This window comes from Dermacentor andersoni, chromosome 1, assembly GCF_023375885.2.
Source record: "Dermacentor andersoni chromosome 1, qqDerAnde1_hic_scaffold, whole genome shotgun sequence".
NCBI classification, from domain to species: Eukaryota; Metazoa; Arthropoda; class Arachnida; order Ixodida; family Ixodidae; genus Dermacentor; species Dermacentor andersoni.
The window spans coordinates 160,356,329-160,381,185 of NC_092814.1; the positions used below are offsets into that span (position 1 = coordinate 160,356,329).

Consider the following 24,857-nt stretch of genomic DNA (forward strand, 5'->3'; position numbering starts at 1 on the left):
CTATCGCACTTCCCACTGGATACGCTGTGCCATCTAGCGGCGCCGTCGAGAAGTCCGCGCAGGGTGCGTTTGTGAATGTACATTCAGACAAGATTGCCTAAAAGAGGTGAGGCGTGCAGACAGGACACAAGAGTAGAGAAGTGGACAACACGAACGCCGGTGTTCGTGTTGTCCACTTCTCTACTCTTGTGTCCTGTCTGCACGCCTCACCTCTTTTTTGCATTATGAATCCTTACCAACTAGCTCAGCTTTCTGTCGTTCTAAGATTGCCTAAGTATATATGAAGCGGGTTCGATTCCGCCCAGCACTGGAGACATCGTAAAGGTTATTTTCTGTAATTGAAGAGCTTCATATACGCAGTGACACATGGCCAGTGACTCAAGCTGGCGTGAAAGGGCTTCATTGAAGAGCGGCACATAGCTAGTGGGCTAAGTTTGTCCGGCGGTTGGTTTCGAACTCAATTCCCTCAGCGCAGCAGCCCGATGTTCTACCTTATAGACCATGGGCTATCCAGTGACCCAAGCTGGTTGGGAAATAGTTGGAGACACAGGTAAGTAGTTGGTAGGTATATAGGTACGTACGTATGTACGTACGTAGGCAGGTAGCCGGCGCAAAGTGCGCGAAGTATCCGTATTACGATAATCGTATTAAAATTCTAGTGCAAGGGCTTCTTGCGAATACAGGCCCACGTTACTTCGATGAATATACTACTAACATATACAAAAATACCGCGAAAGTAAAATGAAGGATAACCATCCCCGCTACGACCGCTACTGGGAGAGCGCTCGCCCACTGCGGAGGCTAGAGGTTTCAATCCGACCGATGGCTTGTTGTCTTTGCGGTTCCTTTCCCTTTAACTGCAACTGTAACAAAACCTGCGAACTGGCGTCCGCCTACAACTAAAGCAAACTTCAAGTTGACTGTACTCCCTTTGATTTCACTGAAAACCAGCTGCTTTGGTGGCTGCCATCGGCCACTATTGTTTTCAGCTGACATTTGCTCTCGGCTCATTCTGCGGACATTTTCGGCAATCCGAATGCGTCACCGCTGGGCGCTGCCAACCTCTGCTGTAAGCTGAGTTGTGACCACTTCATAAGGGCTCTATAGGAATAGCATGTATACGCAACTGAAGAGACTGGCGCTTGTAGGCGAGGTGGCGTCGGTATGTCACAACACTATGACGCTCTGAGGTTACTATATTAAGCTGGAGAGAATGGAGCGAAACATGTTTTTGTATGTTCGCGAGCTATCTGTCCTTTATATAGCGGCCGGGACGAATTTGGCGAGCACTTTACGACCGCCCACTTGAGTCATTCTTAGGTAGTCGTTTCCGCATTCGACCCTCGCTTCAACGTAGTGAGCTAAACTGAGCGGTAAGTGAAGCGTGGAACGTAACACTGTCCTTCCAGCGAAGCGTTTCTTCTCGGGGGACGTTTATTTAAGACCGGGGCCTTTAATCTTCAGCTCACGAGTCCTCAGGAAGTCAGCAAACGAGCACCTCGGTTCCTGTGGTGTAACAGCTAGTGGTGCTTTTTATTTGTGCTTTTTGTTGCTGTTACCGTTGTCCTTACCACTGTTATCACCTTCCACTTCTCTCAGGCAAAGCGTTGTTTGCCGGTGAGTATAGGAAATTCTGACAATAAAAAACAAAGAAAAAAAAGCAGAGGGGGGGAGGGGGGGGAGTGGAGTAGGAGGACGGCCTGCACCGCCGAGCAAGAGTAGAAGTACTAACTATGGATTCAACCATAGGAAGATCCAAGGCACAAGATCCAGGACGCCTTGACGCCTCTCTGCCAGGCGGGTCTGCGGAGGTTCCCGCTTTCCCGTGTTGATGCCGCGCAAAGAGATGGAGTTGCTCCCGTTAGTGCATTTAATCACGCCCGGATTGGACGCCGGTGATGGCACTTTCCCTGGAAATTCCCTACAATAAGACCTGCCGTTGGCTCTCATTGCGCAAGCTCGCTGAACGGGACGAATTTCAGCTACGTCTAATTGCATCCGCTGTGGTTTTTGTCTTTTATTATAGTTTTAGCACAATCAGTGTCATAGGAAATATCGGGAAATACTGTGCATCTTCTGAATAGCTGAAAAGCATAAGCGGTTAATAGCAAGGGCATAATTGGGCAAATAATTTTTTTTCTATAGGAATGCTGGAAATACTGGTTTCCTTGCACATTTAAAGCAAAGAGAGAGAGAGAGAGAGAGAGAAACAGAATAGAGGAAAGGCAGGGAGGCTAACCCGACGCACGTCCGGTTTGCGACGCCGCACTGAGGGAAGGGGATATAGGAATGAAAAGATAGAGAAAGGAGAGAGGTAGAGCACAGTTTCGTGCACATTTGAATGCAATAAAGACATATAACGCACCTCCTGGCATGCACATTACAATTTAGGATACTTGCTGGCTAGCTTATGTACATCAGACAATCTTTTTGTTTGTTTCTTTGTTGGTTGGTTTGTTGGTTTTCATTCTTGTTGGTGACGACTCTTGAATAATTCATCAGGCCTATAGCTTGAAAAACCTGGAAAAAACACATTTGCTGACTGCCTATGTGAGAACTGATCGGGCTCTCTGGGCAACTGAGGATTAACGCTTCTGCAAGGTATGGCGTTACATGCAGCTTTAACACTTTATGCGCGTTTGTCCGTGGAGCCCACTGAAAGGAGCATTTGGGCTACATAGCGTGGTCCGCGGCATTGGCCGTTCCAAACTACAACAACACATGCTCTTTAACAATTCACAATCTGCTGAGTCCCCACGACAACACTTCTACGCACTAAAATCATTCAATACAAACATTGTGCTGCTTTCCCCGTATTATGTCGTTACCTTAGTTGAAGAGCCATCATCGCTGTGATTACCGTCATTCTAGTGCCTCTGAATTTAATAGGAAATTCATTGCCTCCTGAGACTTGATCCTCGTCCTCCTTGTGGTCTGTATATTCTTCCAGAGCGTTAATAACACGTTCTGTATGAAAACAATCTCTGCGCTAAACATACAGGTTGTATTGTGCCCTTTGTGACCTTGAGCTAAGCAACTTTCCTGTCTTTTGATTCTCGTCATCACCAAGTGAGTATGCCTACACCGAACTCGTTTGCTACACCTTATGTATAAAACAGTGAGGGTGGAAAATTGCAAAAGCTTTGTGTGTGGGGAAGCACGTATACGTAAAAAGGAAGAACGCGTACGCTGTAGCCATCTGCGGAAAATATGCACTGCTAAATATTTTAAGGTGAAGGCGTTGACACCATCAACGGTCATATTGAATATTAAGTGCTGTGATAGGTGGGGATCACTTTGTCACTGATTACGGCGGAACTGAGAAGTACAACCGCGAGAGGTCATCCCGGAAAATGGAAAGCACACCCGATTGGCGCAATAAGTGAAGACGGAAGCAGCCACCTTGTATTGCGTCGTAGCGAGAAAGACGACGCTGATGATATCTACCGTGTACTAGTATACTACAGTCCCGGAAAACTATAGGGACCTCGGGCAACGACGACGTTACGCCTCAGCCCGCAACCCTTTTATCCGCGCTGTGGCAGGAGCGTGTGCAGGACCATAGAAAACTTCCTGTCCTGCATTTTTGACAGTCAAGTTAGCCAAGAAAAAAGAAGTATTTTGTCGCATAGTGTACAGTAGACACACATTCTTGATGTGTTCAGACATAAAGAACGTGCGCCATGTGTCGAGCTCATGTATGGGCGTTTTTGTTGTACTTAATAAAATTCACTTGTCGAGCACTCCAACTCTACAGCAGAACTGGTGACAGCTGGAAGGTTCTATAAATTTATGCTTAGGCTATTGTAACTTGCGTTGTTCAAGAGGGCTTAACCGAAAGCATTCCGGGAACTCTGTAAGCATAAAAATGGAGGCGAGGCGGTCCCTTTCGAACGTCAGCAGCTGTTGCGAGCAGCTTTTACAGCAGTTTACATGCACGTAGGAACTTCGCCGCCCGCGCAATCAATGTGAGCCTCGAAAAACGTACCGCTACGCCGTAGATTGTTTTCATCGAAACTACAAGGCCGCACCAGCATGTATTGCCCACAGTGCGTGGGCGTAATTCAGAAGATGTTGAGACTAAGAGGCACGTTGAATGACCGCGATGCGTAAATAAGCATTTTATAATAGGCCTCCACTACCGGACACGGAATAGACGCAATCACATTCAGTAAATAACGTATTGAGAACATGCACCTGCGTACTGCTCACCTTGCATTATTGATAAAGTTGATCCTGCTTTATTTGATAAAGCACCTTCAGCCCATATTTCTTTCTGCGTACCTCAAGAAGATCCAAGTTGCAACGCTGTAACGTAAGCGTGACCGATTCCTTCCTTCGGTACGTCGAACAAATAAAAAGCGCCGCCAGTCTCTGTATTCTTTCAAACTTCCTCTTAAGCGTCACTTGATGGAGACTCCAAACAACGGCTGAATATTCTAGTATCGTCCTAATGAAGGTGGTGTATGCAATAAGTTTTACATTACGTGATGCATGTTCCAGTTTTTTCTCAAAAAGTATAACTTTTTATAGGTAGTCATGCAGACGTTATCTATATGTTGGTTCCATGTCAAATTTCGTGTTATTGTTACCCCTAGATATCTGAACTGGTGCGCATCCTCCAATAAATGCCCTCCAATGCTGTAAAAAAAGGAATAGATAGTTTTCTTTTTGCTGATGTGTGTATATGTAGATTTGGGATAATTTATTTCCATTTTCCATTTCCTACACTAATCATCTAAATTTTGCAAACATTTCTGAATTTTAAGCTGGTCATCTAGGTTAGTAATTGTGGTGTAAATTAAGCAGTCGTCTGCGAAGAGCTTAACCTGAAAAGCCTCTTCTGCCACGCTACTGATGTCATTGATATAGAAGAGAAACAATAGTGGTCCCATACTGAGCCTTCGGGCTCTCCTGAGTGTACAGCTAATTAATCTGATACATAACCATCCCCTTTAATTACCTGCGTACGGTTTGTTAAATATGCTTCAATCCATTTTATTATAAATTCATTTATTCCTGTATTACGTAATTTGAAGATTAATTGGACATGAGGCACTTTATCAAAAGCTTTCGCGAAATCCACGCAAACCACATCAACCTGGTGTCTTATATCTACTGCACCTGCAAAGTCATGAATTGTTTCTATTAACTGTGTAACCGTAGATAACGCGGTCCTAAAGCCATGTTGATAAGGATATAGTAAACTGTCCTGATCTAGAAACCTGAGTATGTGTTTTGCTATTATATGTTCGAGTACGTTGCAAGTAACTGAAGTAAGTGACACTAGACGGTAATTTGTTGCCTGTCTTCGATTACCTCTTTTAAATACAGGTATCACAAATGCGGTGCGCCAGTCTTGCGGCAGTGAGCGAGTTGTATAAGATTTTCGAAAGATGATAGTAAGATAATGTGACATCTATTCTGCGTATCGTTTGAGGGATACTGCAGGTATATTATCGGGTCCGCTCGATTTTTTCGTATGTAGTACGTTGCTGAAATATTCCTTGCTGTGTGATTTCAAGTGTTTCCATTGGAACAGTAGGGTGAATATGTAAGGCTTCTTCTAAACTCACAGTAGTTTCTCGGACTTTAAATACAGATTGGAAGCTATAACAGTATGAGATCGAAAGCTACAATTGTATAACATGGAAAGCTATAGAACTGTATATTCCTATACATTTTCTGTATAGACATTATGCAGACATTTGTCTACAGACATGAATTTTCATTAATCTATAGACAGTTTATAGAGTGTCTATAGACTCACACATTTTTAGACTAGTCTACAAAAAGTGTAAGGTCATAAGTCCATAGATTGTCTGCAGACAATTCCTGCAGATCAGTCTATAGCTAATTCATAGACTTTAGCCTGGCATAAATTCAGTGCAGCTGTTCAACGAAGAATAATGTAAAAAGAGACGGTGCAGCAAGATCCGAATTTAAGACTTATGATGTTCAGCCGTTAGAGATCTGGCCTGTAGGTCTTTTTATGATAGTATATCTTGCACCGTGTTCTATTTAAATCTTGTATTTTTATTGCGCAGATTGGCTAAAAAATCCGGGATCAACACCCTATATACTAGCTGTATAAATAATACATATTGCCAAATACGTTTCGATTATATATAAGCGCTCGCTGCTGGGGTTTTGATGGGCAGTCTATTGGAAATTTCCATAAATATGTACTGCATCCAGCAGGCATATGGGAACATACCCAGGGAACTGTACATAGAAAATCATACATGCGGATGGAAGCAGTTGAAAAATCTCAAATGCATGTAGCCGTGAACCTTTATGCAAGACTGCATGAGTATTTGTGCACGAGCACATTTAATAAATATTACATTTGCATGCAATGCATCCGGTTGAACGAAATCTGCTAGCTATCTGCTATCTACAAGTTAGTTTACATTTCTGTTTACATATGGGGGCAAAAAATTTTTTAATGTATGTTATGTATGTTCACGTGTTGCTTCTCATCTGCACTTATGTATTAATGTCGATAGCTTAATAATGCTCCCGAACCAGCTGCACTCTCATATTTTGCATAAACAGAAAAAAAATTTAAGCAATTCCACTAGTGCTGAATCATGCCGTGCAAAAAAGAAAAAAGTGCACCGGCATTGAATTAACTCTTTTTATTGGGCGATATATTAATTTTCTTAAAATGCAGGTCTTACGCTATGCTCGAAAAAGACCATTTACAGATTTACAGACTACATCCCCTTGGCAAGCAAGGCCGCCAGGCTGGCCTTGACCTTCGTGTCATATGTTCCAAAGATGCTGCAAGTGTATGCTGCAAATAAGTAGATGCAACAATGTGAGGCAAAAATAACAATCGTGTATTCTTTGTATGTTCATTAATCATTTGCTCAAACCATTTAAGTCAATACTCAATGCGGTTTAAGTATGAGTAATGGCTGCTTGTGATTACAAATCAGTACTATTATGCAATATTTCATTTTATATCATGATGAACAATTAAACAGACCCAACTGCTTCTGGTGCTACAGCAACAGTATGTTGCTTTTAGACAAGTTCACATAGCATACATCATTGTAATTATCCCAAATGATCTCTATATCAATTGCTGAAAGAAGGTTACCGAGATGGACTGTCGTGCATTTTTTGGCTGCTAATTAAATATGACCCCACAGAGCGATATGCTCTGAAGAGTCACTAGAGTATTCACAGTATCATGCCAAAGATTGTAATTTATTTTCCTTAATATGCATTTAAATGTATTTCTCATACTCTTAAATGAATCGGTCATTGGCCATACCTTCAACAGAAGGCAGGTGGATTGATTGTATTGATACGGTCACTTAGTTTCTTACAGGTAATGAGGCCTCTTGGGCATGCTGATACGCTTACAAGTTAAGCATACCACATGAGCACCCGAAATACCACGCGAGCACTTTGTGTCATGACACGACAGATATGCACCTCCTAGGAAACAAAACTGAAACTATAATTCGAAAGCATGCTATCACAGTAAATTATGTAAGGTGCTCTCAAAGATGAAAAATTTTTCTAGGGTTTCAAGGTTCAGGACTTTTAGGTAACGCAAAAAGAAATTGAGTAAGAAATGCCATGTCAGTATGCTTGACGTTTTTTTTTTTTTTTCAATAAATAGGACCAATTTGCCTCGACTTTTTATGAGGTGAAACGTTTTAAAAAAAAAAGTTACACGCGCCTCGTTCAACACGACCGCTTTCGTCACTCCAGATGGCCTCTAACAATTCAAGGTTATGCCGTTCGGTTTATGCAATGCCCCCACCCCGTTCGAACGGATGATTAACATACTGCTTCAAGGTTTCAAATGGTTTCAAAACTTGCCTTTGTTACCTCGGCGACGTCCTCGTGTTCTCTCCTACATTTGAGACGCGCCTTGAGCGCGTCGCAGCTATCCTTGGCGTCTTCTGCAAGGCTGGGCTCCAATTAAACTCATCGAAGTGCCACTTCGGGCGCCGACAGACTACAGTGCTAGGTCATCTCATTGATGCTTCCCGAGTGCAACCCGACCCGTAGAAGGTTCGAGCAGTAGCGGTTTTTCCTGTACCTCAGTCTGCCAAAGACGTCCGGAGTTTGGTGGGGCTCAGTTCTTATTTCCAACCGTTCGTGAAAGATGTCGCAGCAATCGCTCGACCACTGACTGAACTTCTGAAGAAAAACGTGCGTTTTACGTGGGGTTCTCCTCAGGCTGCCGCATTTTCACGGCTTATCACGATTCTCAGCAATCCACCGGTCTTGGCCCACTTTGGCCCGTCGGCACCTACACAGGTCCGAACCCATGCCACTGTTTATGGGATCGGCGCCGTCTTATCGCAACGCCAACACGGACACTACCGCGTTATAGCCTACGCTAGCCGGCTCCTGACAACTGCAGAGCGCAACTACTCGATTACCGAGCGCGAATGTCTCGCTCTCGTCTGGGCTGTTTCAGAGTTCCGCCCATATTTATATGGCAAGCCCTTCTCAGTAATCACAGGCCATCATGCGCTCTGTTGGCTTTTGTCGCTCAATTATCCTACTGGCCGGCTCGGTCGTTGGGCCCTCCGACTACAAGAATATCCCTACACAGTGACTTACAAGTCGGGACGCCAACACCAGGACGCAGATTGCCTCTCTCGCTACCCAGTCGAAGCCGCGACCTCTACGTCTGATACTGACACCGACGCCTGTGTTCTCTCTGTTTGTCCACTGCTCAATTGTCGCCGACGAGCAGCGCCGTGAGCCGTCCTTGCGTATCATCATTGACCGCCTGGAATCGTCACTTGCCGACAGTTCCCTTCGTTTATTCACACTTCAAGATGGCGTACTCTACCGCCACAACGTTCACCCCGACGGCCCTGCATTACTCCTTGTGATCCCTAAGCACCTTCGCTCGGCTGTTCTCCCCGAACTTCACGCCCTCCCCACTGCCAGTCACCTGGATATGTCACGTACCTACGACCGGATCCACCAACGCTCCTTTTGGCCAGGGCTTGCTCGCTCCATTCGAGGATACGTAGCTGCGTATGAAAAATGCCAGCGACGCAAGACACCATCGGCGCTCCCTGCTGGGTACCTTACCACTCGACATTCCCGCGGAACCATTCTTTTGGGTTGTTTTGGAACATACTTGGCCCTTTTCCTCTTTCTACCTCTGGGAACAGGTGGATCGCTGTGGCCACGGATTACGCCATGCGCTACGCCATCACCCGAGCGCTTCCTACAAGCTGCGCCACAGATGTCGCCGATTTTCTTCTACGCGACGTGATTTTATTACACAGAGCTCCGCGGCAACTTCTCGCAGACCGTGGCCGGACATGCCTATCAAAAGTTATAGCGGACATCCTGCAGTCCTGTGCCACGAGGCACAAGCTATCCACGTCATACCATCCGCAAACAAGTGGCCTCACGGAGCGTCTCAATCGCACTCTCACAGACATGCTCGCGAAATATATCTCTTCAGACCACACTGACTGGGACTTCGCTCTAGACGCGCCTTACTGACTCGTCCTTCGCGTAACAATATATTTAGCAGAGAGATTCTCTGGAAACTTTGTATGATATATAACAAGACAGCATACCTATGTGGTCATATTAAAATTCCTCGATCTTTTTCCAAGCCTTCCCTGGCTGTTTTCATGAAAATTTCCTGGCAATCTATGACACCCGCCGCTTAAGTGCAACAAACTAAATATTGTGGCTTAATGCTTGACAAGTACTGCCAGTGCATAATATTTAGATAAAACGAATAACACGTCAGTCACTTGACATGCAGTATTAGATTCAACTGAATTGAATTACTTGTTTAATAAAGCTGACAAGGGCTTGGGCAAGTTCGTAATTGATGGGCACACGAGCACAGCACGAAAGACAAGGACACAGAGACACACACGTAAAGCAAATGCCACAATGTGAGGGAAAACTATTCAATAAGTTCCTTTTACGGGGGGTTCAATAGTAGTTTTATATATAATTTGCTCTCATCACTTATGTCTCTAGTTAACTTGGTTTACCTCTGACTAAAGACTACATGGCAATATCAATCAGTACCATTATGATGTTTCGTTATGTTACAGTATGATGAGCAGTTAGACAACCGTAATGGTCGCCGGTGGCAGCAACGGTACGTTTCATTTCAAGACAGGTTCATGTGACCCACAGTGTACTTATAAAAATAAAAAAATTCGAGAATCCCAAACGATTCCTATAATAATAATTGCTGGAACAAAGGTACCCGGTTGGACTGTGCACATTTTTCGGTTATTAATGCACTATGCATGTGCCGAACGAACATGCTCAGCATAGTGACTGCAGTTTTGAACAATCACGTTAAGAATTGCAATTTATTTCCACGTAGAACAGTCTGCAATGTCTCTTTTCTCATACTTCGACATGAATACCTTTGCCACACTTTCAGTAGAATGCACATGAACGGGGGCGTATTGATAAGGTTACTTATCAGCTAAAACATGTTACGATCTCTTAGGTGTGTTGATAAGAGTAGAAAAAGTGCAATGTCCACTAAATTATTTGAATAATCTGTGCGTTATCTACTAAGAAAAGACCACCAAATGGATAATCTGGCTCTTTTTTTCTTTTGTACAGCGCATAAAGTATGGTCTGTCCAAGATGACGGCACTAAATGCAACAGTCATGAAAACCGGAACACTTATTACGCACGACAAGGGCTTCATACCATGCACGGTTGGCACAATGCGAATCTGCGCCAGCAGCTGCCTAGTGATTAACAGCACGTAAACTGCATAACGCCGAAGCATCTAAGGGCGCGTAACGCTTTTGCTGCTAAACTGTTCATAAAAGAGACAATAAAAAAATTAAAAATCTTCGAACTATCGTCAAACGCAATGCCTTCAGTTTTAAACGTGTAAAGGTGCTTCCCCGAATGACTAAATTATTGTTCTCTAATTTTTTCGGCTAAGTTACGAAGCTGCGAGTGACTGAGCTTATGGCAGGTTTCATGCTCCAAAAGCTTTTGTGGTTGCATATATTTAGATTGAGTGAATCTAGATATTTCTTCAAGTCTCGTGTTTTGCTTGCGATTATTTAGATTGGTTGCCAGGAACCTTAAAAATTCTGCTACCTTAAATCTATACGGAAACGGCAGCGCACACACTGCTGATGCACGCCCCACAAACACGGCCTTTCTTCCGAGTACGCTAGCAGTTATTCAATTATACGTCTCTGTTTGAAAATTCTTCATGCTAACACAATTTTTAGATATATACGTAAAGCGTGTCACGAGAATTTCACTACATATGCTGCGCAGCATTCATCGCAGCCGGATCGAGAAATGAGATCTACCACACTGGCTGCCCAACACACACAATCCGCTTAGTGGCAGCTCAGTATCAAGGTAAGACACGGTGTACTTTCTTTTTTACGCACATCAACTATGACGCTAAAAACAACAAGCGTGAACGATCGCTTGCCGTAAAACATTCCGTATAGTAGAAGCGAGAACAAGAGCGCGTTATCAAATCACGAAAACGACCAAACGATCCTATACCCGAGTCGCCTGCGCTACATGCAGCCGGTTCGCGCAAAGAAATGCCCTCATCTAATCATGAGCTATTGACGGAAAACATCTTTGCTAAAACTTACCGTTCAGTCTAGTTGACGTGTGATGCCACAAAGAAGATACGCATACACAGGCACCAAGGTTCAGGCAGACACTGCACACTGCTACAAGCGTTTACATGCCTGGCGCACTCGTTGAGAATTGAAATTGACGCGGACAGATGGCGCACCACCATTGCGCATGCGCAGGAGCTCCGCGCCGAGGGCGTGCGCGCTCCGAGAAGCGTGAGAGCCTTTTCCATTTTTTTTTCTCTTTCTCTCTCTCTGCGCGCCATGCGTGCGGAACGGTTTGCTTTCTTTTTCCATTTTTCTTTTTTTTTCATGGATGAAGCAAATGCGTTGGCAAGTTGAATTACAAACGCTGTGGGCTATCGTATGAAACTGGAACGCACACATGGGTGAATGCGCTGTTTGTAAAAGCCGTTACAGGACCCTTCAGGGGCTTGCATTATCGCCAGCGACGATGAGTAATACAGTGCATTTGTAGCATATCTTCCAGCGTATCGCCAAATGTGATACCCGCACGTATGTTAGTGCAAATTTTCCGTTCCGATGATAGGTCAAAGCAATCAGTACAGCAATGACGCACTCATATACGTGGCCGCGCAGGTATACCGTCTGCAAAATACTGGGTGGGGTAAGAGAATTTGGCACATATATTAAGTAAATGAGAACCTTGGATGAGCTTATAGTGCAGGATATCAGTGAACGAAAACCGTCCCCATGTTAGTGATGCAGCCTAGATATTAGGACAATGTGAGAGGTATCTGAGAATCGGACGACACACAACGCGCACACCACATGCGCAACATCGGTTCAGCGCACACTTACAAAATCTGCGTTGTCAGCTACAAATATTGCGAATCTCTGTGCTGTTAGCTTGATGCCTGTTTGGAATCCACTTGTAGCTAAAGTTGGTGTTCATAACATCTATTATCACGATTGGATCGGTGTTTTGCTTTCTTTATTCTACTGCCGCAAAAGTCATGCTACGGCAACTGTGAAGACTGTCTTGGAATTGCCGAGAGCGACTACGTAGATCATACCATGTGGTCAACAAATGCGGAGGTATACACACTATGTGTATACTAAAGTCTGCCAATAAGCTCTACAGCAATCTCAGCAGCATACAACTTCAGTGGCTTATATCAAACGAAGCTCCGTATTATCTACCGGTACCTGTGCTTGGTTAAGCGTACACAGGTTAACAACTTTTGTCTATTGTCAATCTATAGACGGCATGTAAATCTGAAGCAATAAGAATTTTATAGTATCGGCTGTTTTCTAGTTCATCTCACGCCTTACCGCAATCGGTATACGGGCTGTTCGCACAAGTTAACATGACCTTTGGTGACGTTCCACCCTATGGCCTTCACCGGCGGTGATATAGAAAACCATGAAAAATAATTCGAATTGCAAAGAAGTATACGGGGTGTTTCACTTAATTTGAGCCAGACTTAAAAATATGCAAATGCTACGTAGCTGGAGAGAACCAAGGTAATGTTGTTTGCCATCGCTTGGAGATACTCAGATTATTTTTTTGCATTCCCCCTGAATAGATCATTAGTGTTAATTAATTTCTCAATTATTATAATTAGGTGAAAATTCTGAATGATAAAATTGTAGAGCAACATTAGAAACTCCCGATGCAGCTGTCTGTTGCTCAACACGTGCTCCAGAGAAGTGTTCTTGAGAGCGTGAAGAAGCCCGCGATTACACGCAATGGGCCTCGAGCGGCCGGTCACGCACCTATATATATATATATATATATATATATATATATATATATATATATATATATATATATATATATATATATATATATATATATATATATATAAATGTGTGTGTTGTGTGTGTGTGTGTGTTGAATGTGTGCAGTGCGCGTTTCTGAAGAACTACGTAGACTGGGAATAGACAAGAAATATGCACCTTATCGATTCTCGTCTATAGACAGTCTTAAGACAAAGAATGAACAACAATAAATAGAGGCTGTATCGGCTTTTGTCTATAGGTAGGCTATAGAGCGGAAGTAAAAAATAAATTATGGGGTTTTACGTGCCAAAACCACTTTGTGATTATGAGGCACACCGTAGTGGGGGACTCCGGAAATTTCGACCACCTGGGGTTCTTTAACGTGCACCTAAATCTAAGTACACGGGTGTTTTCGCATTTCGCCCCCATCGAAATGCGGCCGCCGTGGCCGGGATTCGATCCCGCGACCTCGTGCTCAGCAGCCTAACACCATATAGCCACTGAGCAACCACGGCGGGTAAGTAAAAAATAAACAAACACCTTATCGACTTTTTTCTATAGACCATTTATAGACTACGAATAACAAGAAGAAATATACACCTTATTGACTCTGTCTATAGGCAGTCTAAAGACCAAGAATGAACAACAATAAATAGAGACTGTATCGACTTTTGTCTATAGGTAGTCTATAGAGGGGAAGTAGACAAAAAAGAAACAAACACCTTATCGACTTTTTTTCTTTAGACCGTCTATAGACTGCGAATAGACAAAAAGAATTAGCAATCTTACTGACTTTTGTCTATAGAAAGTCTATAGACAAATATTAGACAAAAATAAATAGAGATTATATCGAATTTCGTCTACAGGTAGTCTATAGAGGGGAAGCAGACAAAAAGAAAAAAAACACCTTATCGACTTTTTTCTATAGACCGTCGATGGACTGCGAATAGACAAAAAGAAATAGAAACTTTATCGACTTTCGTCTATAGACAGTCTATAGACTGTATGAACAAAAGTCCAAATCTATAGAAAGGCAAAGTCGTGTATAAAAAGTCTGTATACTTTCTATAGACAGTCTGAAGTCATTTTTGTAAGGGCATGGAGCCATGTAACCTCCTCGCACTCCACGCTCGTAGGGCGGAGTCGTGACGTCACAGGCGAGTAAAAGCTCGGGCCGGCGCGGCGGCACACCTCTCGCCTCCTCTACTCTGTGCGTACGTGCTGCTGCCATGGGAAGACCAAAAAAAGTCCGGACGCCCGAAGAAGAAGCAGCTTACCAGGAAGAGCCCCGTACTGCCAAGCGAGAAGCGATGTGTCGCCGCCTAGCTGATCCGGAACACCGCGCCGAAGCTGCGGCTGAGAAGAGGCGACGCCGAGTCGAGGATACCGAGTTTCAGTCCAAGGAACGCGAGAGTCGACGCCTGAACGCTCGACGTCGCCGAGAAAGCGATCCCGGCCTACGAATGCTCGAAAACTTCCAGCGTCAAGCCCGTCGATACACGGGGAGTGCGAACGGCCGATTCCAGCGCGAATTTCTGGGCGTAGAGTGACCTACAAGGAAGCTCGGCGCGCTGCTTAGCGGGACTACGATTGACGAAGGAGAGCCGATCCTGCCCATCACGCCGAGGCCGCCGCCAATAAACGCCGTCGCCGAGCCGAGGATCACGAGTTTCGGGCCAGAGACAACGAACGCTGCCGACCGTACCATCAGCGCCGCCAGGAATCGGTTCCGGGCCTGCGCGTCACCGAGAACTTCCAACGCCGAACCCGCAAATCCATGGGAGGTGCGAACGGCCACTTCCAGCGCGAATTCATCGGCATAGAGTTCGGGCACAGCTGCCGCGTCTGTAACCGGCTCTGGTTCGACGTGAATCTCTCCACGGTGAGCTCGGTGCGGAACTTTGAACAGAAAACATCTGCCTTGCAAGTGCTTCGCGAAACCTTCCCCAACGCCACCGACCACGACGACCACCACGACGAGGGTCGGACGTCGAGGACAAGGACTGCATCGACGCTGATGACGACTGCTACTGAAGCACTGTACATAATAAATTGTGATGCACGTACTGTGGCTTCTATGCGTGTGACTTGCTGGGGCTTGTGTGGGTTACCAGCCAGGCCGTGTATGACCTCGCAAAAACTTGACGAAACTTAGCAAACCTAGGCGACACTTAGTATGAGCAGAGTTTAGCCAGGCATAACCTTTCAAAGCTTAGCAAAACCTAGCAAAACTTAGTGTAAACCTACCCGAGCCATGTATAACCTCGCAAAACTTAGCAATACTTAGCAATACTTAGCAAAAGCCGGAACTAGCTCCGATGGGACCAGCCTTGCACCAGTAATACAAGCTGGCCACATGTTTCTTTTTTTTTTTATTGCCGCGTGCGCCGTTCTTCATTCTTCTCGAGTTTCTTCATTATTCGACACGTTTCGACGAAATAAGTTATTGCTGCAGAAAAAAATTAGATGCATTTTTTTTAGGCATAGCGGTAAGCTGACGTTCCTGTCTCAACTTATTATCAGGGGAGAGGAGGGAGAAACGGGATTGAGAAACGGATGTTCGGGAAGCTTTCACGAATAACTTTTTCAAACAGCGGTATAAAGTTTGTAAACAGGGATAAGGTGGTTCAGAAAGGCTGGCCAACGTTTCGATAGGAAGACCTATCTTTGTCAAAGGCGGCCTCGTCATCCTCGGCATGTTAGTTTTATACGGTTAGTGCATTGACGTCATGTGCGGGTGTTGTCGCTCGCGGCTGGTTTTAAAGGGAGAGACTTCAGAGGAAACGAGCGCTGTCGTCCTACGTCTGAGAGCTTCGTTCCCAACACGTGGGCACAAGAGCGGAAGAGTAGGAGCGTGGGGAGAAAAGAAAAGAAACGGAAGAAGAGAGAAAAGAAAGAAAAAGAAAGGGGGAGGGGGAGCCAGGGCGACACCAAGACAGAAAAAAAGAGAGAAAGAGAAAGAACAACAAAAACGAAAAAAAAATTAAGAAAGACGGGGGCCTGGGGGCGCGTTGGGGATGCGGAAGGTTAGGAAGCATTTAGGGTTATCGTTGGCGGCATGTTCATGTGGCATTAGAAGAGACGGTCAGGCGGTCAGTGCGCGAGTCAGTGCGCATTTCGCTTCAAACAGCGAAATGCGTCCCACTGCACCGTTTCCATTGGGAGGAGTGGGACATACTGTTGGAGCTGTAGTACACGTTAATTATATGGCCCCAGGAATCTCTCTACCTGATAGTATGGGAGGTCAGATCAACATTTAACACGAACAAGAACCTCAAACTTCTGGATCTCTCTGCTGCTTTTATGTCTTGCAGGTTTTATATACCGGGTGTCCCATCTATCATGCAGTAAGATTCAAAAATTTGCAAATGCTACGTAGCTGGACAGAATCAAGGTAATGCTGTTTGCCGTCGCTTCGAGATACTAAGACCTTTAGCGTTCCGCCTAATTACGCAGTTAGTCTTAATTAATTAATCAACTGCTACATTAATATACTTAGATGAAAAGTGCCAATGAGAAAAATCTAGAGCAACATGAAAAATTCCCCATACAGCTTTATGTTGCTCAATACGTGCTACATAAAAATGTTTTTTTCCGAGATCGAAAAAAGACCGCAAATACACGCAAAGTGCCTCGAGGGGCCAGTCGCGCGGCAATTTTGCGTGTATCCGCGGGCTGCTTTCGCGCTCGGAAAAGCACTTTTATGTAGCACGTATTCAGCAACAGAAAGCTTCACCGGCAGCTTTTCAAGTTGCTGTGCAATTTTCTCATTGACACTTTTAATCGAATTATGAGATTCGAGAAGTTGATCAATTAGTTAAGACTAATCATGTGATTAAGCGGAATGCGAAAAATAATCTGAGTATCTCCAAGCGACGGCAAAGAACATTTCCTTGGTTTTGTTCAGCTACGTGCCATTTGCATGTCTTTAAATCTTAGTGCATGATAGTGGGGATAGACCTTGCCATACTGCGCATACGTCCGGGCGGGCAGGAAAGAAGAATTTCCAAGTTTCTCGTCTTCATTTCATCACCTTCACAGCTATATGCATGCCATGAGTGCTTTTATCCTTACACGTATTTAAATAATATATATATATATCTATATATATATATATATCTTCCTGCAAAAAGGTACAAGTACAATCGCACAGAAAGTATCCTCGTTTTATTCTTCACATAGGGCCCCTCGAAGTTCCTTGCCTGCATGCTCTACAGCTTCCCAATTGTCAGGGAGGATTAAGTCACTCTCTATCTCAGTTTCGGGAGTTGTTACTCGATGCTTATCGTACTAAAGTCTCGTAATGTGCTTATATTTATAAAAGTTATAAATATGCAAGAAGGGATATCCAATTATATAGTGCATACTATGCATTTAAACTAGCACGAAAGCATGCAGTGCAGTTAGAAAGGAGTGGAACAGTGTCCCACTTTTTCCTCCATCGTGCTGTTATATTCCTCCCAAGTATACACCGGACCGAGCAAAATCCTTTTTCTCGTGGACTGGTCAATCGCTAAGTTTAAGAGCACGGGCATAAAACTTACTCCATAAATGCGCGTTTTGAAGATTTTATTTTTTTCAAGAACATCTGTATTTCTGTTTTGGCTTCAGAATGGCAACAACAAAATATTTATAGGTGGTTGGTTTGTGAAGTCGAAGAAAACGATTCTTCTTGCAACCGCACTTCTCCACGACGAAGTGAGACCACAGATTGCGACGGAAACAATATGAAGCATGCGACCGATGTATGTATACAATTTATTCAATGTGTTATACGCTCCCTCGTTGTAATGCCACTTATGGCCTTCTCTGGATAATGACAAATTTACCTTAAGTATGCTTTGTTCTGCTCCGTTTTTAGACATTAATTTCCAAAAGGGGGCTTTAGACGGTCTGGTGAACTGCGTCAGAGCGTACTTGGCGACAGGAATGACGTGTAGGCCCGCGTCACTTCACCGCCGTAGTTGATTACGCAGGCAACACGCAGTTTGAATGATTAGCGCTTTCATTTGATTCCAAGAGGAGCAAAACAGCGAGATGAGCAAGAACAACCCCAGAGCTCGCGTTCAACAAATGATATACGGTTGGGCAGCCTCAGGGCAAACGTTTCAAAAGCACTAAATAAGATAATTGAATACCACGCATGCACACGGCGCACTGTTTAACCTTGTTATAAAAAATCATAAAGAAGTCTGCCTGTAACGAGTATTTTTTTTTTTTCGCGCTCAAGACCCTCAGCAGGCATCTGAGCAAGCTCACAAACTCCATGCGGAAATGTTAAGCAGGCGCAGGTGGCCGCCGGGAGTAAGAAGACAAAAATGCCAAAGATATGACGGAATGCTGCAGCACGGCTTTTGGGAAGCTACAACGATATGCGTTTCGTGTCGTGTGCAGCTCAGGAACATTAAAGCAACTACAAGTGACGTCAAACACGACCTTCCCTTACAGAAATTTGTCTTTGTTCGCCGGAGCGCATATCACGGCTGCTTTTCGCCCGGTGGCATCAATCTCGCGGGCCAAGATCGAGGAAGACGGCGAAAACAACAGACGGCGACGGAGCGAGCGCACCTTTCATCGCAAGTTGAGCAACTGCCGCCGCGACCCCGCCCAGAGGATAAGTGGGGCTCGCGATGGGGACCAACTGGCCGCCGGGCGGAACAAACACAGCAACATGAGGGATATGGTGCCTTCTAACTCCTCGGAGTGGAAAAAATAAAAGGCACCAAACGTACGGCAGCACACAAATACGCACAAAAGGCCGCGAAATGCCCGCGCTCCACAAAGCGTAACGGGCTCGGACGCTCGGCGCGGCAGCCGCTACCGCCGTCCGGACAGACGGGCACGTGAGTGCGAGAAATAGGGGAGGGGGCGCACCGAGAAAGTTGCGCGCACGAAATGATAGCGCCCGGAATAACGCCGCCGGCCAACGGGATACAATGCTTGGAGGCCGCCGACACGAACGAACGCTCGCGCGCGCGCGCATGGCAGATGAAGAGAAAAACGCGGGCGAGAAAATACGCGGCAGTCGCGTTAAGCGCAAACAGCGAAGGGCTCCATCCAATTGCGCCGATCGAACGGCGCGCGGATATGCTATCACAGGCAACACGCTCGGCTCCTCCGCGGCGGCACCGACCATTCTGGAAGGCGGCCCACTCTGGCGCCTGCTCGAGCGGAAAAGAAACAAAAGAGAGCCACCGCGTCCGCCCGCGGACACAGCAGTCAGTCAAGCGAGCGCGGTCCTCTCGTTGGAAAGCTCCCCGCCACCTCCGCAGCGCAAAATGCCGGCATGCCAACACAATGTGCGTTATTTTTTTTTTCTCCTGGCGGAACTTCGTTTCGTATTCAAGACACGCAGCGCCCGACTTATGCGCCATAATCTCTTCGGTCGTATAGCGCGCCATTGAAATTCTGTTTGATATGCCATTTATGAGTGACGTGTACGCTCGCGCTGGCCAGTGGCGGAGATTGTTCACCGCTGAGAGTGACAGCAAGCGTGCTGTCAAAAGCAAGAGCCGACATTACTCGTCAGCAGCGCACCCCCTTCCTCCCCCCCCCCCCCCCCCTTCGTGCAGTCATCATGCATTTTTCTCCCTTTGTATAACAACTGCCCTTTCCCACTTTCTCTATTTTGTTTTCATGTTTTTGCTTCCGCGTATCTTTGCACAATGAGAAATACTTGCACACTATTTTCCCGATTATCATTCAAGACTGCAGTATTCAAACGACAGTGCGCGACCAACAAAACGCGTCAGCGCATCACACGGGCGCTGACTCATCTCACTGGGCGCGCGCGTGACATGCCTGCAGGAGCAGCCTTACTTCCCGTTTTCTTTTCTTTCTCTTCGGTGTGTCCATTCCTTGAAATAGAAAGAGAACCGATTACCTTCTCCTGCACGCAGAAAAATTGTGTGCAACTCTGGCAACGTGTAAGTGCATCGATGGATCATACCACGCGCGAGCCACGCGCGAGCGAGTGTGAGTATTCAGTTTCGGAGCATAATCAGCCCCTTTTATGAGAGCTCGGCGCCCCCGCCGTTGCGGCGTAAGACAATGCCGCATGAATTCATCAGAACGGTACTCCACAGATATCGTTCTTTAGCGCTCATGGCATCCACTAACGCTCGAGCATCATTACCAGGTCAGGCAGCAAAGGTTGGCGCAGACGAAAGCCAGAAAATAAAGGGACAATGAGCAACGGCAATTCAATCATTCGCGTTTTTGTTTTCCAGAATTTCGAGCACAGGTATCACTTCCTGTCAGGTTCGTTCTGCACGTGAGGCCAGCACGTGCCTCGCACAAGGAGCTTCGTGCAAGAGCTCTTTGCATCCTTGCGCGAAAAAAAGGCCACTTGGTTCTCCCTTGTGCTCTCATTTCGTAGCGGTGGTGTTGCAGCAGGCGGGTTCACTTTGCCATGCTTGGCCGCCAACTGTTCTGCCTGAGCATCTCTTTCGCTATTAGTACGGGCGTTTCGCCAAACGTTCATCAATTCGGTTTCTCAAAGGAAGGCAATGGACAGGCGTACAACTGCTCTAGGCTTTCTCATTTCTCTTTTACATTTGTAGCCACGCAGGGTTTAATTGGGTATCCACGGGTGAAGCTCTCGTACTTACCTTCGGACTATTGTAATACTTAAGGTTTTATAGTGTCTTACTTTGTCATTTTACTCGTTTTTGCAGTACTGTGGGCAGAAATGAGCACTGTGCAAGCGGCTTATTACCGACCATTCCGTCCGCACTCTCAATAATCAATGATTCGCCAACGACAACAACAACCGATGTGTGATCGTGCATTGGGTTACATGTCTTGCCTGCTAATTTGTTCACGAACTGCAAAGCCCTGTAAATTTTAAATTTAAGAAGGGCCATTTGCAGAAACCTAATTTTCTTTCGCATAGTTAACTCGGGAGCACAGGTAGCAGTGAGGCCCAAGAAGCGTTTTTTTCTTATTTTCAGTTCCTCATACTTGTACAAGAACAAGTGAGAAAGACATTGAAAAGGACGGTAGGGGCCGGAAGGTCGATAAGACCTAGTACGTACGGTTCTTCACCATACACTTGGACATGGTGGTGGAATGATGCAAAAGGAGGAGAGATATGAGACTAGTAATTAGCAGTGCAACGCCCTTGCCTATAAATGGACTGAAAAAGATATTGCCATGTGGCAGCACACTAGCAAGGTAAGTTACTAATGCAGTTCAACTTATTTTTGTCATTAATGTTTTTTTAAATATTTATTTCCCTTCCCGATGCCGTCCAGTGGCCTATAGGGGGCGTAACCACGTTAAGAGGAAGCTTTAGCTCGAGTGCTCCTATCTAAATACATGTCAAGTCAAGTCAAGTCAAGTTTATTTCCAACATGTACAAAATACAGTGTTGAAGGCCACCCTGACAAGAAAGCTGTAAACATACAGCTTGACGAGGCCAGGGGGCCACCACCAGGCAACATCAGCATCGCACACATCCGCAGTACAAACAGTAAGCTTTCGTAAGTAGCCTCTTTAATACAACACGTGGTATATATCCACTTCCCTGGGCATGAATAGATAGATCTACATACATGTATAATCATTATGAGCGCATTGAAATTCGGGTGAATACCATTAGCGCCAGAGGAATATATGCTGTTACACTTTAAAAATGAACATTATTAAAAGCAATAATTAAAAGGAAATTAAGCAACAGTAAAGAATGTGTACGTGCAACTTACAAGAAATGAAATGAATATACATGTGATATGTACATTCTGAATAGGTGTAAAAACCAACTAATGTACAAATTTCAAACAGTCAGGTGAAATTTATCGAAGACAAAGATATCGCGCAATAGCATACGTGATAGAACCGTATCTCCATTTACGCACTTCTGCAGTTGATTTAATTGCGCGGGTACGTTGTATGTCAGGGTTTGCATAAAGCAATTTGTTCGATGGTGCCTTATCATCCATTTTTCCGATCCTCGTGTTACACGGGTGCTGGGTCGTTCTACGAGGGCTGACACATTTTTTTAGGAATTGTATGGTTTTTTTTATCTGCAAATTATAATTGGTGTAGAAGACGGTATGCGTAAAGATCTTTGACGTTAATTATTCCGATTTCTTGAAATAACGGTTTTGTAGGATGTAAATAGTGAACATTGTGAATACAACGAATAGCTTTCTTTTCGAGCAGCAACAGCCTGTTAATGTTACGTGGTGTAGTCGTAGCCCATACTAAGGTTTATATGTGACCGAGAAAGGGAATGATAAAGCTGGAACATTACACGAGGTAGGAACCTATGACGGCATCTGAATAACACAGATAAAGCAGCAGACAATTTCTTTGCAACAAGGTTGATGTGTGAGTTCCACATCATGTGACTAGAAAATACAACACCCAAATTTTTGTGTTCCTGTACTACATCAAGCGAGCGGGAACCTATGTTTAAATCGACGCATGACACAGATCTGTTCTTTGCAGCAAAAACAACGGCCTTTGATTTTTTTTTTATATTGATTTGTAGGCTGTTACATAAGGACCACTCGAACACTTTGGACAGAACATTATTGGCGTGTAAAAACAAGTCTGACTCGTTATCAGAAGAAACGAAGAGGCTAGTGTCGTCTGCGTATAAAACGAAATCTGTACACTTATCAATAGAAGGTAAGTCATTCACATATACATTAAATAAAAAGGGGCCCAAAATGCTTCCCTGGGGTACGCCACTCAGTAATGGGTGAAATGATGACGTAGAACCATCTATAACTACGCACTGCTGTCGATCGGAGAGGTACGACTGCAAAAGTGAGTGAACGACACCTCGTATGCCATATTCTTCTAGTTTTCTTAAAAGTGTGTCATGATAGAGTGAATCAAATGCTTTGCTGTTCTCAATGAAGATTCCAAGAGTTAACTTTCCCGCTTCAATGTTTTTGAGAATTATTTCTTTTTGTACCAGGAGTGCAGACTCAGTCGACTTACCCTTTATGAAACCGTGCTGGCATTCAGGCATAATTTCGTGCTTCAACAAAAAAAACTATGTAGTCGACATAAAATTATCTTTTCAAGGCCCTTGGAAAATATAGGCAAAACAGATATTAGTCGGTAGTTTCCGATGTTGGTTCTTTCCCCCCCCTTTGAATGTAACAGACACTTGGCTCGTTTCATTTTACCAGGAAACGTCCCTGAACCAATCGCTACGTTGAAGATATGGACCAAGAACGGGCAGATAATGTCGATCACATACTTTACGGGTGTTATCTGGATATTATCGATATCAGTGGCTTTACTGTTTTTTAATGCAGTGAAGGTGTTATATACTTCGGAAGAATCTGTGGGTGGAAAAAATGCCGTTTCCCGAACATTGCGTTCCAGTCTGTACGAAATGTTTGTGGGAGGAGCATGGCTGATTGTTGCTGATGCATAATATTCACTAAAATCTTCTGACAGAGCCGTCCCTGACAGTGATTTGTTATTAATGACAATTTCATGTACTTTATTGGTCACTGAACTTGTGCCCAGTACGGAATTAATTATTTTCCACATACGATCAGGTGGGTAATTCGATCCTGTCTGGAAAAGGTTCTCATAATATTCCTTTTGAGCTTTCTTTAGTAAAGTATTTAAACGGTTCCGTAGCTTTTTAAAGGTCGCCAAAGTACTGACGTCACGCGTTCTCAAAAAGGAATCATGAAGTTTATGCTTTTCTGTGATCATGCGCTTCAGTTCCGGATTAATCCAAGGCTTTCATGTGCGTTTTCTCGTCTTAAATGGTTTCATCGGAAAACAGCTGCTGTAGTGGACATTGAAGAGCTTTATGAACGTGTCGTACGCGGCTTCTACAGTCGTTTCGCTTAAAACAGACTCCCAGTCCGTACCTTCAATTTTGGATCGAAATATATCCAGTGATGACTGCGTTATAGCCTGGTAGACAAGCTTTGGGCTGCAAGCAGTTTTCTTTCCTGTTGCAGAACTTACGAAGGCCATGGATATCGGGCAGTGATCACTTATATCGCTGCTAATTGTACCTGCAGCGATGACGTGCGTATCTATGTCAGTGATTAAAAAGTCCAAAATAGTTGAACTTGTTGGCGATGCTCGAGTGGGCGTAGTAATGATATTAATGAAACCGCACGAAGCTATGTTGTTTAAAAGATCTTCCGAGGATTTGTTTTCTGGGCAAATGTTAATATTGAAATCGCATCCAATAACGAGGCGGCACCTGTTAAACGACGCATATACCAAAAGTGCATCAATAAAACCTAAAAACTTTGCGATGTTTCCCGATGGAGGGCGATAAATTACAGAAAGAAATAGCACCATCGCCTTGCAAGCTATGAGCCTCATAATCCGATGCGAGTTCGGTGAATTCATTTAACGTCGTACAGCTCTCTGTGTTGCGAACATATATGGCCACTCCGCCGCGTGGATCTGTTCTGTTAAGTGAATGTTGTCTGTAGTCATAGTAAAAGGAGAATTCGTTTTTCTCGACAACCACTGCACCGAATTTGACCTGGTTTGTTGCATTTAAAAGA

At 44.6% G+C, this 24,857-nt stretch overlaps 1 long non-coding RNA gene across 1 annotated transcript in view; it reads right to left on the bottom strand.

Annotated features, from left to right (window-relative positions):
• The window catches only part of LOC140215262 (uncharacterized), a 167,258-nt gene extending 154,872 nt beyond the window's left edge, over positions 1–12,386 (bottom strand). Inside the window, exon 1 of the long non-coding RNA XR_011892220.1 lies at positions 11,620–12,386. This is a non-coding gene — a long non-coding RNA (uncharacterized lncRNA). The remainder of the gene's footprint in view (positions 1–11,619) is intronic.
• Between the last annotated feature and the right edge of the window lie 12,471 nt (positions 12,387–24,857).